The 23,176-nt window shown below is 46.4% G+C and overlaps 1 protein-coding gene and 1 non-coding gene across 2 annotated transcripts in view; both read right to left on the minus strand.

Annotated features, from left to right (window-relative positions):
• The window catches only part of ERICH6B (glutamate rich 6B), a 244,794-nt gene that overhangs the window by 146,563 nt on the left and 75,055 nt on the right, over nt 1–23,176 (minus strand). The gene's annotated exons all lie outside the window — the stretch shown is intronic.
• Nucleotides 21,734–21,841, minus strand: LOC148543239 (U6 spliceosomal RNA). Its single transcript, XR_015869952.1, has one exon. It is a non-coding gene; the product is annotated as a U6 spliceosomal RNA (small nuclear RNA).

The raw sequence follows: 23,176 nt of genomic DNA on the forward strand, positions 1-23,176 counted from the left end.
GGCTCAGTGTAATGCACATGCACGATGGTCCGTCTGCGCATGTGCATGACACAGGGACCCGGCAGTGACTGGAAGGCTTCGCTTAAGCAGGAAGGGCACCGCCAGGTCTTCATTGCCGGCAATGGGGAACGCATTGCTCTCGCCATCTAAAAGGTGGCAAGAGCGATGCTTAGATTACCGCTGTTTGTTAAATCCAGAAACCTGGCATAACCCCTTTAGCAAGCACTAAAGGGGTTATGCAACGTTGTTAAATAGGGGCCTGTGTTTGAAAAAGTTAGGAGCTGATTGGTTGGTACTTTATCTCCATCCACTAAGTCCATCCACTTTCTCTCTCTCCGAGGCTTAGGGCCTGACTCAGACCCGCTCACAAGCGGGTCGAATGCCGGGCAGTGCGCACGCGCGAGCCCCGGAGCGAGTGGGAAATCACTCACTCCGGGGCTTGCAACAAAACAGGGCGGCTGTCTATGTTGATCGACAGCTCACCCCGTTTTGTAGGCAGGGGGGGGTGGCTGGCCAAACGGAGGCGTTCCCAAAGGACCGCCTGCCGTTTGAGGGCAGCCCTACTGACATCACATGTGATGTCAGTAGTTGAGCTTCCTGCTCTATTAGAGCAGGAAGCTCACTGGGGCTTGCGGGAACGAGACCCTACTACAAGGGTCTCGTCGCAAGCCCTATGGTCGTGACCATCGCGACCATCACCTGGCCGCTCGCAAAAGCTGTGGGTGGTCACCCCCAGCTTAGCGAGCGGCCAGGAGGCCGGCTCCAAAAAAAAAAATCCCTGATTCAGAGCATGCGCTCTGAAAGAGCGTCCGGATCTGAATCAGGGTCTTAGTACATCTACCCCATAATTGCGGCAGTGCACTTGAGCAGCACATCTTATGCTTCTCCTTCTCCTCCCAGTCCGCTCCTCCCCATATACAGACAGTGGTGCTCCTGGAGCTGGAGACCATCATGCAGAGGTGAGCAGGTTGGGGTCTACGTGTCTGGGGTGTCCTGCTTAAATAGGAGTCTACCAATATCTGTCTAGCAGTAGTGGTACTACATGCCGTACCATAGCTTGTCAGCTGTTTGTGCTGAGACTTGTAGTGCCCCTGCAGCAGTAATTATAATTGGTACCTCTTAGGCCTGTATGACTTTCTTTATGACTACAATTACTTCTCAATATCCCATATTACTGTATTTCCTTTCTGACTGCCCTCTTGCTTAATATATCTGATTATACAACACTAATTTTAGTTCTCCTTAGTGCCATGTTTATTTATTTATTTTTTGTCTTGGTATTTCGGTTAGGTATTTGTCATTTTTTATGTTTATTTGTCATAGTATCAATGATTAAATTGTACGAGTAGTTCCACATACAGGCCTGATTGAGTCGCATAGTATGCCAACATTCATGTAAAAGGACAATGGGGTAGATGTATGAAGCAGTGAAAAGAGTGGACAAGGGTACCAATGGAGAACCATTCAGCTTTGAGTTTACATTTATCAAGTACATTCTATAAAATAATAGGTAGGAGCTGATTGGTTACCATGGGTAACTTCTCCACTGGCACACTTCTCCACTCTTTTCACTGCTTCATACATCTACTCCAGTGCCTTTCTTCAGCATATACCTCTGAGCTGCACTGCGCATTTACCCCAATGGTGTCTGTATGGAGACACAATACTGATTTGGGCACACGCACAAAGAACAGTTTGGAGCGTTCCTGGCAAGCAACTGGGAGGTAAGAGAGGGGTGACTAAAATGAAACATGCTAATGTTGCTTATTATGGGACTGTAGCTGAAAGCTGTTGTGTTTAGAGACGCTCAACTGCTCGCACACAGTAGGAGGGCATACTCAGACGGAGAAACTGACCTACTATAGGGCTGGTGCAATCCTGCACCTATGGTGTGTCTAAAGGTACTGGATGGTAATGCAGCGTCTTAAGACTCAGGGGTAAATTTACTAAGATTCGTGTTGGTCCCGATTTGTCCCGTTTTTAAACACAGATAGAATCGATCAAAAACAGATGTTTTTTTCACTAATAAAATCGGTAATTTACCAAGCAACTGGTTTTCACAGGATCATGTCATTTGATGGTGTATTTGATCGATCCTGTCCATGTTGAAGCCCCGAGTTGCCTGCCAGGCTTTCCCTCCAGAAAAAGTAGCCTGCACATATCAGTGAAATATGTGCATGCTGCTTGTGTGTTTATTGTAATGCTAAGGGTTACATTTTTGAAAAAAATAACGTGGGGTCCCACACCAAAAGCATAACCAGCCTCGGGCTGCTCAGCCAGTCCTGGTTCCTAAAATTATGGGGAAAAAATGTGTAGGGTTTCCTCGTAATGTAGGAACCAGCACCTGGCTGCAGGGCCAGTCCTGGTTTTAAATATAGGGTGAAAAAATGCGTAGAGTTTGCCCCTATATTTAAAACCAGCACTGGACCCAAACCGACCAGGCTGTAATGCCACAGCCAGGGGACCCTATCACTGGGTCTCCCCAGACAAAGCATTCACACCCCAAGCCGGTCAGACCAAGCCGGGGATCTCAGGGGAGGTAGTGTCCCCCCTCTCCTGACACCCCAGGCTTAGTCTGAAGCCCGGGGCTCTTCCACCCAACCATGGGCTGTGGGTACAGGAGTAATAATGATGAAAATAGCTCAAATCCATTGTATTTTACAGTGGAACTACAGGTGCCAGCATGCCTTCCCTTTGGCACTTGTGGAACTACAAGTGCCAGCAAGTGGCCAGCACCCGTACTCCCACTGTAAAATGAATAGTTAAATAACCACAGTACACACCGTATACAGTATAACTTTAATACATACACCTATCCCACTCACACATATTTACCTGCTACCAGCTGTTCACTATAGAAAAAAAGGCGAGAAGACCACTTGTCAGACGCAAGGATTAAGCTGCCAATAGTTTTTTTAAATTATTCCTAATAAGAATATCACCACAATTCTAAACAATGACCAAAGAGAATAAAAAATAAAAACTGCGGCGCTATATAAATATATGGAAATGGTACATTCCTTTTAAATGCAGTGATGTCAAACGCTGGATGGATTCAGTGAATATCGGTTTTTCTCTGGATATAGGCCCTCATTCAGAGCCGCTCGTTAACAGCAGTACGCTCGTTGCGTTCCGATGTTGACTAACCGCGCATGCGTCGGTGTAACACTGCGCATGTGCGTACTGCAGATTGCGAGTTTTTTTGGACTCGTTCCTAAAATAGCGTACAGGAAGTGACATGTCAAATGTGATTGACAGAACAGGGCGTTTTAGGGTGTTGACGAGGGTGGAGATGGAAAAACGCAGGCGTGGCGAGGCGTTTTTGGGGCGTACATACATTAGCAGATGCGAGCGTAAAATGTGTACGGACCGACTCCTATGTCACTGGATGATCCTCTTTCCCTTCCAAATGCTCGCACAGCTTAGGGTCTGGATTACTCGACCACATTGGCGATGGCCTTCTCCTCCGTCCCGGGACTCCACGATGTTGTTGCGATTAATCGCGGGTGGGCAGAAAAGCAATTAGTGTTGGATTGAGATCCGGCTTGGTATGTGTTTTGAAATCAGTTTTTTGGGATAGCACAAAACCGTACGCAGGTGGAACTCAGAGCTGCTAATGTCAGGATGACACAATCAATTTGCGTACATTTGTGGGGGTTTATTTTGCCCGCAATTTGGTGGTTAGGGCCTATTGTAACAATAATGTCATCATGTTTTCAGTTTCGCACCATTTTATTTGTGCCTCTTGAATTTGCCTAGTTATATGAATTTTTAAACGTTCCTTAAAGAGCCCTTTTTTTTTTTTTTTTTTTGGGCGAGTTTTTGCCTTTTGGCCCAGGATTAAATGTAACCCATTTGTACAATAATTTCACAATCCAATGTCATTTTTTATTTTCCAATTTATTGCTCAAACAAAAAAACATAATTTAAAAATTTTGGGGACATATTTTTTGCCCAAAGATATGTTCCAAACTCAAACAAATTGGCCCAACATAACTGTTGACATAAACATACAACAAAAAAATAAAAACATTTCACAAGAAAGGAGAGGGAAGTTTGGCCCAGAAAGGAATATGAGCCAAGCACAGAAGGATTGTGGGAAAAGTCACCATTGCTGTCACCGTTTTTTCACCCGTTTGGATGGGGGAGGGAGGGCGCCAGACCGGGTCCGGGATGTCATCGGGCTGGCCTGTCCAGAGGCAGATGTTGTGGCCTCTGGACTAGGCACAGGGCTAGGCACATTTGGAGGATTGGCTGATGTTGCGCCAGAGGTGGAGGATCCTGATGTTCCGGCAGGAAGGGAGGTCGGCTCCACCATGTGCAGGCGAACGAGCTGCTCCAGGGCATTGGCGATGCGGATGTTGGCCCTGGTATTTTCCGCCAGGGCCTGACCAATGGTCACATTGGCCGCAGCATTTTGCTCCAGGGCCTCAGCCACCCGTAGCAGACTGGCGTCCATCCTCTGCAGAATCTCCGTATGGGAATCCGATTTGAAATTGAGTTCTGTGAGGAGGGCCACTGCCTGCGAGGGGGATTGCCCTGGACTGGCTTCTGCAGGGTCCTCAGCCGGATGTACTGGTTCCTCCCCTGCCGAGCCAGCAGAAATTCGGCGGTCAAGGCTCCCCTCTGGAGCAGACTCATCCGCCTGTGTCTCTGTTAGGAAAAAAGAGAAAAGCCTCACATTACAATCTACATATTGGCACAATAACATTTCAGAGTTGATGACATCCAAAGATTTACCTGGGACAACATGAGGAGCCGCAAAGTCTGGCATGTCCGTATCCATGTTGGACACGCCAAACACCTCCACAGGCTGCACACACCCCTGTGCCAGCTCTTCTAAATCAGTCAACTCCAATGACACAGGGGTGGGACCCCCACCTGTCCCCCTTGCATGCCTAGCCCTGTCCGCGAGTTTTTGCTTTAGGCGATATTTGAAGTCGGCCCATCTGTGGGGAAAAATGGAAGCCATTATCCTTTGGTTTAAAATGGGGTTTGTTTTTAGGGGGGGCAAGGGTTTACTTACCGCCGTTTGACATCCCGGGCTAGACGGACATAATCACCCACCCTATTGACAGCAACGGCTACCTCTTCCCACATTCTCCACTTCTGGCTTAGACTCATATTCCTGTCTGCCTGTGGCAGGATGTCCACACACTTCTGGATCAAAACCTCCATCTCCTTTCTTGTGAAATGTGGCTGCCTTTTTTTTTTGGCCGCTTTGGCCGGAATACTGGGCCCAGCAGCCTCTTCCATGTCATCCTCCTCACCTATTTTTGTAAATTTACAGAATTCACAAAATTACAACTTGCCTAATCTTATGTTTCAAATTAATCATTGATACAAAATGCATGAAAGACTTACCGCCTGACTCTTGGGCATTGTTTCCCTGGTCTGTCGCCATGTCTGAGGTCCAAACAAGAAATACCCCAGAATTTTAATGCTGTTTTCGTGACGTATTTATACATGCGTCCTTATTTTGCGGCCGCATCATTGATTGTGCGGCCCTATGATCCCTCCTTAATTTGTGCGGGAAACGAAACACTATTTATGGCTTGGTGTGTCTCAAGTCGAGGTGGCGTTTTTGGATTGTTGGAGGTTATCTTGGCTGGAGTTTATTGATTGCGTAGAAAGTAGTTGGCGGTTGGAGATTCGTTTGTTGGTTAGATTTGCATTTTTATTTTCCGTTATCTTTGTTGGTTTATATTTTTGGGACCTCGTTTCTTGATTTGGTAAGTTTTGTGAAGTCTAACTTTTGTTCAATTGTTGTTTCATTGTGTTTCTTATTTTTTGTAAATTTTGGATCCATAATTTCTTCTATTTTAGATTTTGATTTTTTTCGAACCAAAAGACCTTTTGATTTTGACTCTTATATATTTGCTCTTGGTAAGTCCATTTTATATCTTGTATTTGCAAACTAATTAGTGCATTTTTAGTAGTTACTCTTGTGACTTGTATTAGCGAACTAATTAGCGCATTTTTTGTAGTTACTCTTGTGACTTGTATTAGCGAACTAATTAGCGCATTTTTAGTAGTTACTCTTGTGACTTGTATTAGCGAACTAATTAGCGCATTTTTTGTAGTTACTCTTGTGACTTGTATTAGCGAACTAATTAGCGCATTTTTAGTAGTTACTCTTGTGACTTGTATTAGCGAACTAATTAGCGCATTTTTTGTAGTTACTCTTGTGACTTGTATTAGCGAACTAATTAGCGCATTTTTTGTAGTTACTCTTGTGACTTGTATTAGCGAACTAATTAGCGCATTTTTAGTAGTTACTCTTGTGACTTGTATTAGCGAACTAATTAGCGCATTTTTTGTAGTTACTCTTGTGACTTGTATTAGCGAACTAATTAGCGCATTTTTTGTAGTTACTCTTGTGACTTGTATTAGCGAACTAATTAGCGCATTTTTTGTAGTTACTCTTGTGACTTGTATTAGCGAACTAATTAGCGCATTTTTAACTGCTTAATAATCATTCTAATTTTTTGGTGGTTTCTCTTTCGCTTTTTGTGCCAACATTTCGACCCATTTTGATGTACTGTGTTAAATGTCGCTTTGCTGTTTTGCTAAATGGGTGTTTTGCATATTTTAACTTTGGTCTAGCACAAAATTTATAAACAAAAATGCACAGAGTGAAATGTGTCAAACAATTTTGGTGTTTATTTTCAGTTTGGACGTCTCACGACAATACCCCGGCATGTAAGCAGCAATGGATGGTATCATCAAGATAAGTTGTTTTAATATAGTTTTGGGGTGGGTCAAAAGCCTTACTTTGAAATCTTTGAATTTCAGGTTGATCTGGGGCGGATTGTTCTGGCCATGCTCCCGGAAGCCGACCAACCTCAATCTCGTCCCAGGTGTAGGCATCGTAGGCATGCAAGGCCCCAGATATTTCGAACACGTGTCACCCTCCCAAAATCATCATAGACACTCTCTCATTAATAGAAAGTGATCTTGAGCGGCAAATTGACAGTCCAACAGCAATACCACCACTTACGCAATTTATGGCGGTGTTACATTTCTGTGCCTCAGGATCGTTTCAAACAACGGTGGGAATAGTGGCGGGCATCTCCCAATCCTCCTTTTCCCGGATCCTGAGGGCAGTGATGGAGGCACTTTTCAAGCACCTCCATCATTTTATTCAAATGCCTTTGGATATGGGTGCCCTTAGTGTGGCCAAGGCCAATTTTTACCAAATAGCTGCCTTCCCACACATCATAGGGGTTGTGGATGGTACTCACATACCACTTCAGCCTCCAGCACGGCTGGAGGCCATATTTCGAAACAGGAAACACTATCACTCCCTGAATGTAATGGTGGTATGTGATGCCTCCCTCCAGATCCTGTCCCTGAATGCTAAATTACCCGGAAGTGCACATGACTCCTTCGTCATCCGGCAATCAGGGATATGGCACAAATTAACCAACCTACAAGCTGGTGATGCGTGGCTTCTGGGTAAGTGGAGACCTTTAGTACATAACAATGTTAAGCTTGATACACAGTGTTCCTGATGTTGTCTATTCTTTTCCATAGGAGACAGTGGATATCCTTGCATGTCCTGGCTGCTCACTCCTTATTTGGCTCCCACACCAGGCCCACAAAGTGCATTTAATTCCGCACTTACAGCCACCAGGCAAGTGGTGGAGCGCTGTATCGGCCTTTTAAAAGGCCGATTCCGATGCCTCCACCGCTCTGGTGGCGAGCTCATGTATTTGCCGGATATGGTGTCGAAAATTGTGGTCCTGTGTGGGATATTTCACAACATCGCCATAAGGAGTGGTGTCCCAATGCAGCCAGAGGATGCCTTACCTGAGGATGGCCCCCCCGAGGTTGGTCGGAGGTCAGTATGTGGGGGGGCCATACGCGATGATGTGGTGGCCAGATTTTTTAGGTAAGTTTTAACAAAACAACAGTGTTTATACCTAATGTGTTTGTGTTTGTTTGCAAAAATCTAATTTTGTTTTCTTTTTTTCACCATCTTCTGTTTGTTCACATAATCTTTGGCACTACAACGCTCACTACTTCATGCTACCCTTACCAAACCTGGATCTGGTCATTTTGGGAATATATTCTGGAACCCATATCGCAACGCCATGTTTGTGGAATCATTTTTCCATGGTCCTTCGTCAACCAGTTCTTGATTTGTTTATTTATTTATTTTTTTATTGGTATGTGTTGTATTTGAGATTATCACTGTGTGTTTTTTTTGTGAGTGACCACTTTGATTTCTCAGTTATGTTGTGAATAAATGTTTGGAGAGTTAAATGTTCTTCCTTTTTTTGGACGTTACCAGCAAGTTTAACCAGGTTAACACACCTTACATTTGACTAAGGGGTAATCCAGTACTGACGCCAGTTGAGCAAAAATGAAATATGTTTTCAGGTTCCCAACCCACACCAAAAGGAAGCCTGTCCAATCATTTGGCTTTGTAAGATTCGCCTAAGCAGCTTGCACACCAACTAGGAACCTGTAAAATGTAGAAATATCTAATTGACACTACACACAAAAAGGGAAATGACATTGTTACTGTTAGGTGTTTCTTGAGGGTGTTTTACATACAAATACAAAACCCAATCTAATTAAAAAAAAATGCAAAACCTTGCAGGAACAGTCTACTTATGTCAGGGTAAACTATCTTTGGTTTTGAAAAAACGAATGAGGCAGAACGTATATTAGAAATAAACAATTTATTTTGAAAAAGAAAAAAAAAAAAAACTACTGCCGAAGGATGCCAGACAGCCGGTCAAGGGCCACAAGCACCCCAATTAGATTTTGGCGCATGTGTGCCACACATTCTTCGACCTCTTGCCGACGCCTCTGTTCCTCTGTGGGTGAGAAAAGTGTGTGGATTAATAAAACAATAGGGAATCCACATTAAAAAAACAAAAACACAACGAAATCACTCCAAAACCAAAAAAAAAAAAAAAAGGGGTGCTGCAAAAATTACAAGGCCTATGTAGAAATACCCACAGGTGTGATATGTGTATGTTGAAATCAGCAGGAAGAGGTAAAGGCAAACTGCTAAATCACCAAAAATCAACCCAAAAATCACGAATAAAGGAACGACACATGATTACATACAGTTTGTGCTTCAAAAAAACGCGAAAGAAAAACATACCGGTAGCCAAAACGGCAGATCCGGAAGCCCCTCCATCTTCATCCTCGGAGGAGCCTTCATTCCCCAAAGAACGGGGCGGGGTTATCACGGACTCCGGAAGGGGGTAATTGGAAGAGGGGTGGTTGGAGGAGAGGGGGAAGGGGGACGGAAGGGAAGGAGACCCGACAGTTCCGGGAGAGGGTCTTGGAAGGCTTGGGAGGAGGGGGGAATAGGGGAATTATTTGGGGTGGAGTGTTGGCTGGGGGTTGGTGAGAGTGGGCGGGACCGCTGTCTGGCCGGACGGTGACGGCGTAGTCTTGGCTGTCCCCCTAAAAGATGTCAAACAAATTGTGGTTAGTTTCTGGCCAAATCCTGGCCAAATAACATTTTAAAATCACCCACCACCAACAAAAAACATGCAAATATGAGTAGAATGAATAAATCAGAAATAGAGGGAAAACATGGCCATGCAGTTTAGGAGAATGAATAAATAGGACAGACATGAAAACATGCACACGCAGATATGAGGAGAATGAAAAAATAGGACAGACATGAAAACATGCACACGCAGTTTGCCCCACAAAGACAAACATGAAAACCACAATACATAACACTTACTTTCCACTATCTGCATGCGAAAGCATGCCAGCAAGCGGGGCGTTCGCCGTTGCAGGTCAGACCACCTGCGCTCCAGCTGGCCGATGTTGCGGCGTGAGCCGAAGGAGCGCAGGCGGGCCCATGCCTCCGCATATGCGGAACGCTTCTGCCGGTTGGTGATGGGTGGAGGCTGGCTGGTGATACGCCGATCCATCACCTCCGTTAGCACCAGCAGCTCGCGCCTGGTGAATGCGGAGGCTCTCATGATGGCAATGGTATTTTTCATAAAAATAATTTTTGATAAAGTGTGCAAAAAATTTCTGATTGGCTAATGTATCTTGGAAATTAACAGGAGCAATTTTATTGGTTAGTGTATGAGTCATGTGTTCGACAGGGACAGAAATCTCTGGAGAGTTATGATAGGCTTGATGCAGTGACATGCGTAAGCAAATTTAAATAAAGAAATGAACCCCGGGAAATATGCGGGGATCCACAGCAATAGAACAATTGTTTCATTGTGGCTAACATGTTTTTTGAGCAATAAAAGCGAATGTTTAAGCCATACGTATTCTGCGGGTAAACACAAACACGGACAAGAGTAAAGTTTCTTGCATTGTGTTGAAAAAAAAAACAATTAAGCTAATTGATACATTGATTGGCATGATACGATTAATGGAGGTAGGCAGAATAAAGGAGCAGGTAATCGACATCTGACATGGTCACTTCCGGTTTATACTTGTGCGTGCGTTCCCTTCAAGCCATTTCGGGGATGTACGCTCGCTATTTCGCACGCTCGTTAGTTAGAGGAGGGGTCGTCTGAGTTTGGGGAGGATTTTTAGATGCGAACGAAAATACGAGCGAGCCCTTGAATTTAAATATTTTTGTACGTACGCCTAACGTACGTGCGCCCGCTTGCGAGTGGGTCTGAATCAGGCCCATAGTTCTGGATGTGGTAGTTGCTCCGTTAAAACATAAATGGAGACATCAAACAGAAAAGAAAACCAATGTGTAGTACTGTTTTAAACACCATCAAACATGAAAATGGATCGCAGAGCGTGTGCGCAATCCAGCTGCTGTGATCGGAACTGGGAGCACTCACTGCTACACCATATGCAGCCTGAGGTCTCATAGTGTGCGCTGAAGTTAGCAGTTCCTGAGTGAGGTCTGACCTGACAACTGTGCGTATGGGTCCGATGTTACTCGATGTTACTGATTATTTCACTATGTTGCCAAAGTATATAGATGTGAGTAAGGGGAAGTGGGCGTCCTTATGTTAGGCTGCGATCGCTATGCGAACGCAAACATTTGCATAGCAACTGTAACGTGTGCGTATTAGCAGAATAGCGATCCTTGCTGAATCAGGCCCTCTGTTCAATATTTAGCAAACAGCAGTAAGCTTAGCTTACCAATATTCATGACTTCATTGCTTACGCCATCTATAGCCGTACGCAATTGGGACCCATCTAAGTGTTTCCGACTTCAGCGACTCTGCAATGTGCCCGCCCTGTCGAATATTTTTTTTTGCTACTATTGCAGCTGCACGGCAGCCACTACGATGCGGCTGCTGCTGTCAGCTATCCCTGGGCTATTACGATTGATCTGCACAAGCTAGCTCGTGCAATAAAGTTTTTCTTTTAAAGACTCGGTGCACGTGATATCACGCCGCGCCACTGAAACGAGGAGCCGCCACATGTCAGCAGCAACAAGGTAAGTGTGGGGGCTGCTTGGGCTGGGTACATAGAAGGGCGGGCTGTTGGGGACACAGGAAGGGGTTGCTGGGGCTAAGTATGTAGAAGTGGGGGCTGCCGGGTGCATAGAAGGAGGAGCTGCTGGGTACATAGAAGAGGGAGTGGGGCTGCTGGGCACACAGAGAGGGGCTGTTGGGGACACAGAGAGGGGCTGCTGGGGCGAGTACATTGAAGGGGGGCTGCTGTGGCTGAGTACATAGAAGAGGGGCTGCTGGGGACACAGAGAGGTGCTGCTGGGACTGAGTACATAGAAGGGGGGTCTGCTGGGGACACAGAGAGGGGTAGCTGGGCACACAGAGGGGCTGCTGGGGCTGAGTACATAGAAGGGGGGCTACTGGGGACACAGAGAGGGGGCTGCTGGGGGTGGAGACACAGAAGGAGAGCTGCAGGGGCTGGAGACACAGAAGGAGGGCTGCTGGGACTAGAGAGACAGAAGGGGGGCTGGCTGGGGACACAGAAGGGGGACTGTCTGGAGAGACAGAAGGGGGGCTGGCTGGGGAAACAGATGGGGGGCTGGCGGGAAACCGGGGGGCGTCCTGCAATTGTTACACTTATAACACAATGAGAGCAGCAGAGTAGCTCCGCCTCCCTTAGCAACCCTCTTCCTCAGTAGTGTCAAGTCAGGGCAGGCTGCTGTGGGCGCTACTGCAGGGGCGTTAGTTTGAAGGTAAGCAGTTTGCTGGTGCTGCCTGTGGGGAGTAACACTGTGAGGTGTGTAATGGAGGAGAACTGTGATCTGGTGAATATTGAAGGGGGAGGGAACGATGTGAGGTGAATATTGAAGGAAGGGTTGGGGTGCTGTGATGTGGTGAATACTGAAGGAAGGTGGGGGATGCTGTGATATGATGAAGGGGGGGGAGAGTGCAATGAAGTGGGGGAGTGTTGTGAGAGGAGGACATTGAAGGGGGGGGAGGGATGCTGTGCCCAGACCTGCCCACAGACTCTCTCACACTCACATCTGCACCACAGGCATTAACCCTATCACCTACCAGACCTGTCCCTGCACACTCACCCTGTCACCTACCAGACCTGTCCCTGCACACTCACCCTGTCACCTACCAGACCTGTCCCTGCACACTCACACTGTCACCTACCATACCTGTCCCCGCATACTCACCCTGACATCCACCAGACCTGTTCCCAAAGACTTTCTCACCCTGCCAAACAACAGACCTGTGCTGCTACTGACAGGTCAGTTTTCTGTGAGGGGGCTGGGGTATATCATTTTTTTCCTGTGGGGGCCAGTGTGTGTGTTTTATTCCTGTGGCGCCAATTTTATTCCCTATGGGGGGAAGTGTGTTTTATTTATTCTCTGTGGTAGCCAATGTGTGTGTTTTTGAACATTAAAAATAGTAAAAGTATTAATTATGGATATAGTTGGAAGGGGGTACTCAAAAATGTCTCACACCATGGAGGGAGTGCTGTGACGTGGACATTGGATGGGCCGAGGGGGTGATGTGAGGTGGTTGTTATAGGGGCTGAGGGTTGCTGTATGGTGGACAGGGGAGGGGAGCGCTATGAGGTGGCAGTGAAGGGGGGAGTGCTGTGAGGTGGACATTGGATGGGCCGAGGGGGTGATGTGAGGTGGTTGTTATAGGGGCTGAGGGTTGCTATGTGGTGGGGAGGGGAGTGCTGTGAGGTGGCAGTGAAGGGGGGAGTGCTGTGAGGTGGACATTGCATGGGCCGAGGTGGTGATGTGAGGTGGTTGTTATAGGGGCTGAGGGTTGCTGTGTGGTGGACAGGGGAGGGGAGTGCTGTGAGGTGGTAGTGAAGGGGGAAGTGCCGTGAGGTGGACATTGGATTGGCCGAGGGGGTGCTGTGAGGTGGTTGTTAAAAGGGCTGGGGGTGCTATGTGGTGGGGAGGGGAGTGCTGTGAGGTAGCAGTGAAGGGGGGAGTGCTGTGAGGGAGTCAGTGAGTGCTCTGAGGTGGACAGTGGTGCTGTTTGAGGGAGTCGGGTCAGTGTCTGCTGCGTGGGGTTCAGTGTTATATGGAAGGAACTGGCAGTGAGAGACGGCTATGGAGGGGGCAATTAGGGATATATTATGCAGGGAGCACTAGATGAGACAGCTATGATGGGGGCAATCAGGGAGATATGCAAAGGCAATGAGACAACAATGGAGGGGGCAATCAGAGCGATATGAAGGGAGGGGGCGATGAGACAGCTATGGAGAGGGCAGTAATATAGATATTGGCAGGGAGAGGGCAATGAGAGAGATCCATGCATTCTAATGCTTTCTGTTGGGTGGCAGTTGCAGATTTAAGGGGCGGGATCTAAATTCTTTGACACTTTTAAATGCAGGTATTTATTCCCCATCTCTTTTCCAGACAGGCCTGAGACTTTCCAAGGTTTAGACTATCAACTGAACTTAGAACACCAGCTGGCAGCAGGACATACAGTAAATTATCATGGCCTTGGCTATTATATGTACTCCATGCCCTCAGCATGATGAAAATGAGGACGTGACTCGTGGGTATGGCATTTATTGTAAGGCCATGCCCCTTGCTATGAGGCCACACCCACTTCTCCATGAACTTGTGCTTCTTTGGCGCACGCAAAACACCCCCCCACCCCACACTTTCCCCTATCGTGGTGCCCCCCCTGTCATTTTGTTCTGGATCTGCCTCGGTATATTAGTCAGTAACCTGTTGCTGCCAAGCAAATAAGTTATGCTAAATGCCACTGACACAGAGGCTTGGCGTGTTGCCAGGGCGCCCGGAGCACGTGCATGCTATGGTGCCCACCACCCCCAAGTGTTCCAGGGAGGAGGTGTGTCCACCATATGGGGTTAAATTAAAGGGCTGTAAAAATAAACATTAGGGGGCCTATTCCAGATGTTAATTATCGAGGTCCTAATGGACCCCGATTATTATTACTCTGACTCGACCACAGACGCCGGAGCAATTCATCATTCCTCTGGCACTGAGACAGCAGCTAACATTAGCAGATGCTCATTGGCTGGGACCCACGTGGAGGAGCCGCTCATTGGCTAAGCCAACGTGGGTCCCAGCCAATGAGCGGCCGCTAATGTTAGCCACCGCTGATTGGCCGGCAGCCCGGGACTGAAGTCTGCTCGTTCCCACAAGAAGACAGTAGCGCAATGTAACAGCATGCAGTAACATGCTGTTACATTGTGGTTCTCCAAGTACCAGCATCTGGGGGACGCTTGCTGGGACCTGTAGTTCCACTGTAATGACAATGATGATAAATCTATTTTTTACACTACACCAAACACTATCAACCCGCCACCCACCACCCAGGGGTGGCAGGGATAGCCCCGGGCTACCAGCCTAGGCCAGGGGTGCCCTGGAGAGGGTGACCCCTTTACTGTGGGGGTCACCAACTCCCCAGGGATCCCTGGCCTCGACTGACTAACGGTCAGGGCTGATGCTGCGGCTGGGGGGCCGGGTGAAAGGGCACCCCTGGCTGTAGCATCAGTCCCCCGTTAGAATGGGTCCAGGGCTGGTTTTAAATATACGGTGGAACTCACGTCATTTTTTTTCTCCGTATATTTAAAACCAGCTCTGTCCCTGCTGCCTTGTGCTGGTTCTTACATTACAGGGGATCGCTACACATGTTTTTTCCCTGTAATGTTAAGAACCTGGATAGGCTGGCAAGTCCGGGGCTGGTTAGAGTTTTGGGGGGGGCCTCACATCATTTTTTTTTTAGACATTTTTCTAACTTCTACAAGGGGAAAACAAACAAGCAGCAAGCACATATCTCATTGATATGTGCTGACTGCTAGCTCGGGAGAGATTTGCAGAGAGAAAACACTGCAATCTCGGGTGAGTAATCTCCTGCAAAACGAGTTACTCGGGAGAGATATCTCGTTCTGCTACACCATCGGCAAACTCATTTAGCCTCAAATCGCCTATTGGTAAATTTGGTAAAAGAAAAGGGATTAAATCACCCGAATTTTGTCGAATTCAAGCGAGATAAATCACTTTGAAAATCGGGACCATCTCGAATTTTAGTAAATTTACCCCTAATACTCATTATTACACCCTCATTGGCTGCATCATATATCAGTGCTCCAGTCTCCCCCCATTGTCTATAATACTCAATACTGACTGCATTATATATCGGTGTCCCATAGTTGCCTACCTTTTCTATCTCCTCCCTGGGAGAACCCGGGGAGAATAAGCAGGTTAGTCGTGATGGGGGCGGGGCCTGACGATTGGCGTCATTAAGCCCTGCCCCCTCTGTGGCAAATTGGCGCAGATTTAAATAAGGGGTGGGGCTAAATTATACGAAACATGTAGCATCGCGTCATTAGGCCCCGCCCCTACACGGGGACCCGCGATCGCAGCGGAAGTTCTCCCCATTCTGCCCACTTCATTAGGAAGTGGGCAGAATGCGGGAGAAGTGCCTACCCTTCCGGGGTCGCGGGGGGTTATCCAAAAAAATCGTGAGCCTCCCGCGAAAATCGGGAGGGTAGGCATGTATGCAGTGTCCCCCCTCCCTCACTGATATCCTCCCATCCCCACATTTTTACACCCCTCACTCACTGACTACAATATATATCTGTGACCCGTACTCACACCCCCCTTATTGTAGCAGGCTCCATTCCCCTAAAAAACTTCTCAGCAACTGACTTATTATATGTGTCCCCTCCCACTCAGTTATTTTAGTAGGCCCCCCTACATAAATCATTTCCGACGCACCTGATAAAGTGTTCTGTGCACAACAATTATACTGATAGAGGTATATTTACTAAAGTGAGAGGTTTTAGAAATGGAGATGTTGCCTATAGCAACCAATCAGATTCTACTTAACATTTAACTAGCACCTTCTAGAAGATAATAGCTAGAATCTGGTTGCTACGGGCAACATCTCCACTTCTAAAAACTCTCACTTTAGTAAATTTAACCCTTAGTCTCAATCCATCTAAATAGCAAACAGGCGCAGCCAGCACAATGCATCTCTTTTCTTTTCTTTCTGGGCACGTCCTTTTCTTTTCTTTCTGGGCACATCCCGGCTCCTCTGTCCGAGTGTGTGACTTTATACGCTAGTGTGTGTGATGTCATGATGTCACTCGCACAATGCTGCAGAAAATGGTGTGTGTGCCTCTGGAGCTGGCACCCGGTAAGCTGCTAGCTATTAAACCAGTGACTTTTAACCTTTTTTAAACTTGAGGCACACTACATAACATATAAAAGTTGCCAAGGCACACTATCCGGCGATGCGGCTGCGTGACCTATGAAAATACATACATTGGCTCCCACAGAAAAAACACACACATACATTGGCCCCCACAGGAAAAAAAAACTAAAAACACACACAAACATTGGCCCCCACAGAAAAAACACACACATACATTGGCTGCCACAGAAAAAACACACACATATATTGGCCCCCACAGAAAAAACACACACATACATTGGCCCCCACAGGAAAAAAAAACTAAAAACACACACAAACATTGGCCCCCACAGAAAAAACACACACATACATTGGCTGCCACAGAAAAAACACACACATACATTGGCCCCCACAGAAAAAAAAACAATCAAATTGGCTGGCCCCCACAGAAAAAAATACATATTGTTCCCCACAGAAAAACATAAAATTACATTCATTGGCCCCTACCTGTTGGTAGCTGTGAAGGCTCACTGCTGTCCCTGTCCTGTCCCTCTGGCTGGGGTCGTTGCTCTTGCTTGTGCGGGCGGACTGGTGCCTGACTTGCGTGTAGGTGGGATGCCTGGGGCTGGCTGGCGGCCGTGACCTATGATGTCACGCCGCCACGACTAAAAAGGTCACGGCCAGGGCCCGCAACACAGTGGTTGAAAAGCACTGTATTAAACAGCTTAGCTGCTGGAGTCAGAGTTCAGCCAGCGGGCGCAGGGTGCGGCACCCCCTTACATTTTCGGTGCCTGGAGCATGCGCTCCACTGGAACCACCCTCCCTACACCCCTGCACTGACATATTCATATGTATCACTGTTATACTAAACTAAATATACCACCGGCAAATAGTAACTTCAATTGAGCCCTAAATTCTCTACTACTCATACACTAGTATTAACTTATCAAGTATTTTTTGGCTGGAGCACCTTGAAAAATGTCATGCAAAGTTTGGGCAAATGATTGATTGTGAAGGATGATCGCAGGTAAATGGGTGTGTGCTAAAGGGTATGTAGTGTAGTAGCGCTGGGATTCATTAGCACAGCCTGGTTTTGTTGCTGGTACGTAAACTCTGTAGTACTGGTATATTGTACCGAACAGGGCTGGCTAATTCTTGGAGCTGCTAGTATCATATGGCAGGTTAAGTATACATTGTGGGGTTTTGCTATACTTAAGTGGGCATCAGCACTAGATATTCTGTCTAACTTGTGTAAACTACACAATGAAAGTACAAACCTCAACCAGATAAGTCAAACTTCAGTACACCTGTACAACTGCGGATGGGCAGCCGTGCTTTCAACCCTACCCGTCCCCTGAAGCGCCGCTGAAGAGCTACTAGCTATGGTCTCGTGAGATGATGACATTATCATCTTGTGAGTCTTTCTCCTCCGGGCGGCGGCCAGGCACTGTGAGAGGATTGTGTGTGGTACAGTGCAGCAGTAGCAGTAAGCGAGGATCTAAACAGTGAATTACTGTCTGCCAGAAAAATATAATATGCCCATTAGTAATTAATATATTACACACCGTAAAATATATATATATATGTATATACACACACACACATACACAGTATATACAGTATATATAAAAATATATGTGTATGCATGTATATATTATATATATATATATATATGAGTATTATACTGTATATATGTATATATGGAATGTAGTTAAAATACTGGCAGTCGGGATGCCAGCGCTCAGAATGTTGGCACCGGAATCCCAGCACCAGTCAGAATCACGGCGCTGGCATCCAAACGGTAAGTAGTGGGGCTGGGTTTAGGCACTCGGGGGAGGGATAGGGTTAGGCACTTGGGGGAGAGGGTTAAGGTTAGGCACTAGGGGGGGATCGTTAGGGTTAGGCACAAGTGTCGGTATCTTAACACTGTTGGGATGCCGGAGCTTTGATTCTGACCGCCGGGATCCTGAGTGCCGGCATCCCGAACCCAACCCATATATAAATATATACTGTATATATTTTTTTCAACCAAGGTCTTATAAGATTGCCTTGTAGACGACATTAGCCATTTTCCCTCATGATTTCAACACGAAAACATTTACTTTTGTTGTGAAACGCAAAAGGGCCACAAACTTGTCCATGAGAAAAACCGTCTCCACTTAGGTCATCTCCAGCCACGTTAAGTGTCTGTCCCCTGGCTTGAGCTGACCGGCTTGGGGTTTTGCAGAACATGGCTAATTAGTATTACTGTACAGAGCACATACTGTAACAACATTATCTTGGTAGGGTGGGGAAAGATTACCAGGGTGATCTTTAAATGTCTTTTGAAATGTAAGTTCCATTTTGAAAAATCTAAATAACTACTGTGACAGATAAAACTAATCCCAGCAATATTCCCAGAATAGCACAGAATAAACTCTCACTGAATTGTATGTGGATAAAAATATAGCTACATAAGCTACATATAGGAGTCAATCCAATTAGATGCGAATTGTGAGGTACGAGTTGCTATTTTCTCTTCAATTTCAAATAGAAAATTCATTTTGCAATCCAATTAGCAACTTGCACTGAATCAGTCAGATTGAATTTGCATCTTTACATTCGCACCTCCCTGAGGGTGAGAGATGGAAAGGAAAATCTTTATTTAAGGTTAAAATGTCGGGACACTGGGCCTGATTCAGAGCCGAACGCTCTGACCAGAGCGCTCGCTCTGCATCAGCGCCCTCCTCCATGAAAATGGAGCGGCCTCCTGGCCGCTCGCATAGCTGTGGGTGACCACCCACAGCATATGCGAGCGTCCATGATGATGGTCGCGATGGTCTTGACCATCGCGGCCATCGGGCTTGCGACGGAGACTCTGCGGTAGGGTCTCGCTGTCGCAAGCCCTGGAGTGATTTTGGCTCTATCAGAGCCAAAATCACTCCCACTGATATCACTAGTGATGTCAGTGGGGCCGGCTTCAGACGGTAGGCGTTCCCATGGGAACGCCTCAGTCTCGCAGGCACGCCCCCAGCACGCCCACCAAAGGGAGCGTGCTGTCAATCAACATCGACAGCACGCCTCCTTTGGTGCGAGACCCAGAGCGATGGAGAGCCCGTCGCTCCCCAGGTCTCGCGCATGCGCACGACGGAGCTCCCTCCATCGTGCGCATGCGCAGTGGGGGAACATCGACCCGCTTGCAAGTGTCCTGCGCTCGCGAGCGGGTCTGAATGACCCCCACTGTGCTGAACCCTTTGGACACCCCCCCAATGACTAATTAGGCAATTGGAAGTTTCCAATTAGCTTAATTAGTCCAATAATTACAAGTCATTTTTTGGGGTAAAAAAAAAAGTCTTCAAATTACACCAAAATCAACTTTTTCATTAGTTTAGGCACACCTAATTTAATTACTTTTTAATTGAAAAATAATTGTTTTGTTTTTTTAATAATTTTTTAACATTTTTCAAGGTGCCCTCAAAGTACCCAAAAATCACCTTGTTTCCTACTTTTTTTTTTGCATTTTTCTTTTAATTTGTTTGAGATTAAACGAAAAAAGTTAAGTTTTTTATCATTTTCTTGCATTTTAAAACAGGATTTTGGTACTTACCGATAAATCCCTTTCTCCGATTCCACAGGGGACACTGGAGTTCAAGACAGTGGGGTATAGACGTGGTAGAGCAGAGCCTGGCACTTTAAATAATTCAGAAGTGTGACTGGCTCCTCCCCCTCTATGCCCCATCAGCCCCAGTTTAAGAACTGAGCCCGAGAGGAGACGGAGGACAATAGGAAAATGAGGAGAAGGAGATGAACACAGAACGGAACAATACCGACTGAAGGAGAACCGAGGAACCCACTGCAGGGAACACATGCAGTCACACAACCATATAAGGAACTAAAAAACACGGCAGGTACGCAGCGCTGGGCGGGCTTCCAGTGTCCCCTGTGGAATCGGAGAAAGGGATTTATCGGTAAGTACCAAAATCCTGTTTTCTCCTTCATCCACTAGGGGACACTGGAGTTCAAGACAGTGGGGACGTCCCAAAGCCAACCTCCCGGGTGGGAAGCGCGGAGAACTTGCAAACCCTTTGGCAAAACCGAAAACCAGGATCGCCAAGAACCGTAGGCCCAATGGAAAGGCAAGAGCTGAGGATCAAGTGTCGCAGAGCAGAGGAGACAATCAAAACTCCCTGCTAAACAGCCACAGAAATTCCACAACTTACAGCGTAATTCGAATGGAACAACGGCTAGCGAAAGAACACCCGCAGATGAAAACATCAAAAACAGCATAAACCCAGCTGAAAACAGACCAAGTCCGAACCATAGTCGAACATAGGAAGCTGTATAAGTCGCCGACAGCAGACCTCCAGCAGTGCTGGACAGAATACATATAGATATACGTATAAGAATACCAGTTTACAGATACAGAGCTGATCCTGTCCAGACTCCTAACAAGAGTATACAGGGAGGAAAAAGTGAAGACCGAACAGTCGCCCTGGACCATTCTCGAGGCCCAACTACTACAAGGTTGTCAACCAGCGGAAGGAAGTCTCCAACAAATAGAGATCCCATGGGGTATGAGGCAGAGGCAGTTTTGAAAGGAATTGTGGTCTCAATTCTTTCAGAGAGTCAGACAGCAGTACCACCACTCTGAAACAGAGGGATCAAACAGCAACGGAAACCCTGCAGTAATAAATCCCCATACCAGACCACTGGCAGAGTGTCTGGCAGCTCATCAGTTGCCTACCTATAGGGACGTCACTACCGCTTGGGGTGGGTCTCAAACTCGTGTATGGGGCGCCTCAGGCGGGGACTATACGGCACACGCCCTGTGCCGGCCTGAAAAGAAAACCACAGCAACGACCCCAAACAACAGACAACGTCCCTCATGATGGAAGTGCGTAGTCAGTACAAACTGCTGGCCCGAACATAGTATGAAAAACAACCCGGATACCCAGGCAGTTAAAAAACACGGATGCAAAAGCCACCCAGGGAGAGCTACCAATATATGAAAGCATCCCATACAGCAAGGCTAGAGAACTAGGACAACCATAAAGGTACCCATCAGGTACCTGTCAGTGTGATGAAAATATCCAAAGATACTGAACAGGAATCAGGCTCCCAATGCAGAACAGAATGACCGCACACTTTAATGTAAAGAAGTGCCTTAGCCCATAGAAGTGCTACAGTCCTTTATAACTCCAACAAATTCTAGTAGAATAAAGTGACAATTAAGTATGGAATGCTTCACAAAAATGCGTGTCATCCTTGCGCAGGGGCCATGCAAATCTTCTCTGTATCGTTCCAATTTTTAGAATATGTGCTGCTGAAGCGAGCACTCTCAATGTTGGAACTATGCACCCACACGCCAGGAAAGCTCTAAAGTGTAGTAGAGCCAACTGATTATGAGAGTGGATGGCTGCTAGGACTGCAGCAAGGGTGCGGACGGGAGACTTGTAATGCCAGGTTGCATGAAATAGTAGCCTCTTCCGAGGAATTAGTGAGGTACCGCTTACCTGTGAGTAACCAGAAGCCCTCTAGACGCTATGTAGAATGTCACTGACCTTTTCCCTCTCACAGCAACCCGTCACGTCAGGTATAGAGAGTAGTTCAGTGGGCTAAAAGCAATGCTCTACAGCACGGACTTCAGTCTGGCGATGTTGTCTTAGGAAATACTGTAGAAAACTAGCCAATTGTTAGTGGAGACAAGAAGGTTGTACAACAGGACTCTAAACCTGAGCTTGTTACATTAGGGATGTGTATACATATAGAGATTATACATATACCCCAAATACGGTCTGCTAGTGTATCAGTACATTCATACTTATAATGGTGAAGTGCATATTAGTTAAAAGGCGGATTTAAATAAGACCTTGTACCGGTAAAGATACACACAGAAATATTACATATTTGATGATGGATCCCCACCAGTGACCCTTCAAAGTTTTAGTGATCACAACGTGAAGGATTCAAAATTGAACCGCAGGTCCAAGGATTTACTTGATACTCACCCATCTAATCAAGCCAGGCCTGACCCCGCCTATTCGGCGGGTGGCCCTAGGCCTTCAGGCACAGGAGCAGTAACTGCAGTCTGTTGTCATTTAAACAGTTAGGTCCTGAGGATGGTGTAGAACCTGGATTCCCCATGTACTGATATGAAGTGTATCTAGGGGCCACTTTATAGCCTCATTTAATTGAGATATTGACAAAACAATAATCTTGAGTACTAGAACCTATACTGAGAAAGGCACCTGTACATAGACATAGAGTGCCTTAATTATCCCAAGTAAAGAAGGATATATCTGTAGCGATAACCCCAGTTAGGGTTAAAAAACAGGTTTTCCCAATTATTAGTAAATATTCATACAAAGAATGTGAATATATCAGTATATATACACACATACACCCAGAGAACATAGTTGCATGAGAAGGCAATCTCTTTGAAAGGAAGAGTTAGCACCAATATAGGAAACTTACACGTCAGACTCCTGCACTAGGAGATTATCATGCTATATTATTTTATATATATATATATATATATATATATATAGCTTGCATTCTTAGAGTCCTATAGATTGCTCCACAATATACATGTGTGGACATACAAGAAGGCCCCAGGACATGCATAGGGTCCATACTAGAAGCAATGCCTGAGGGAATTGTGACTATCACAA

This window comes from Taudactylus pleione, unplaced genomic scaffold (assembly GCF_031769625.1).
Source record: "Taudactylus pleione unplaced genomic scaffold, aTauple2 ptg000005l, whole genome shotgun sequence".
In the NCBI taxonomy this organism is placed as follows: Eukaryota; Metazoa; Chordata; class Amphibia; order Anura; family Myobatrachidae; genus Taudactylus; species Taudactylus pleione.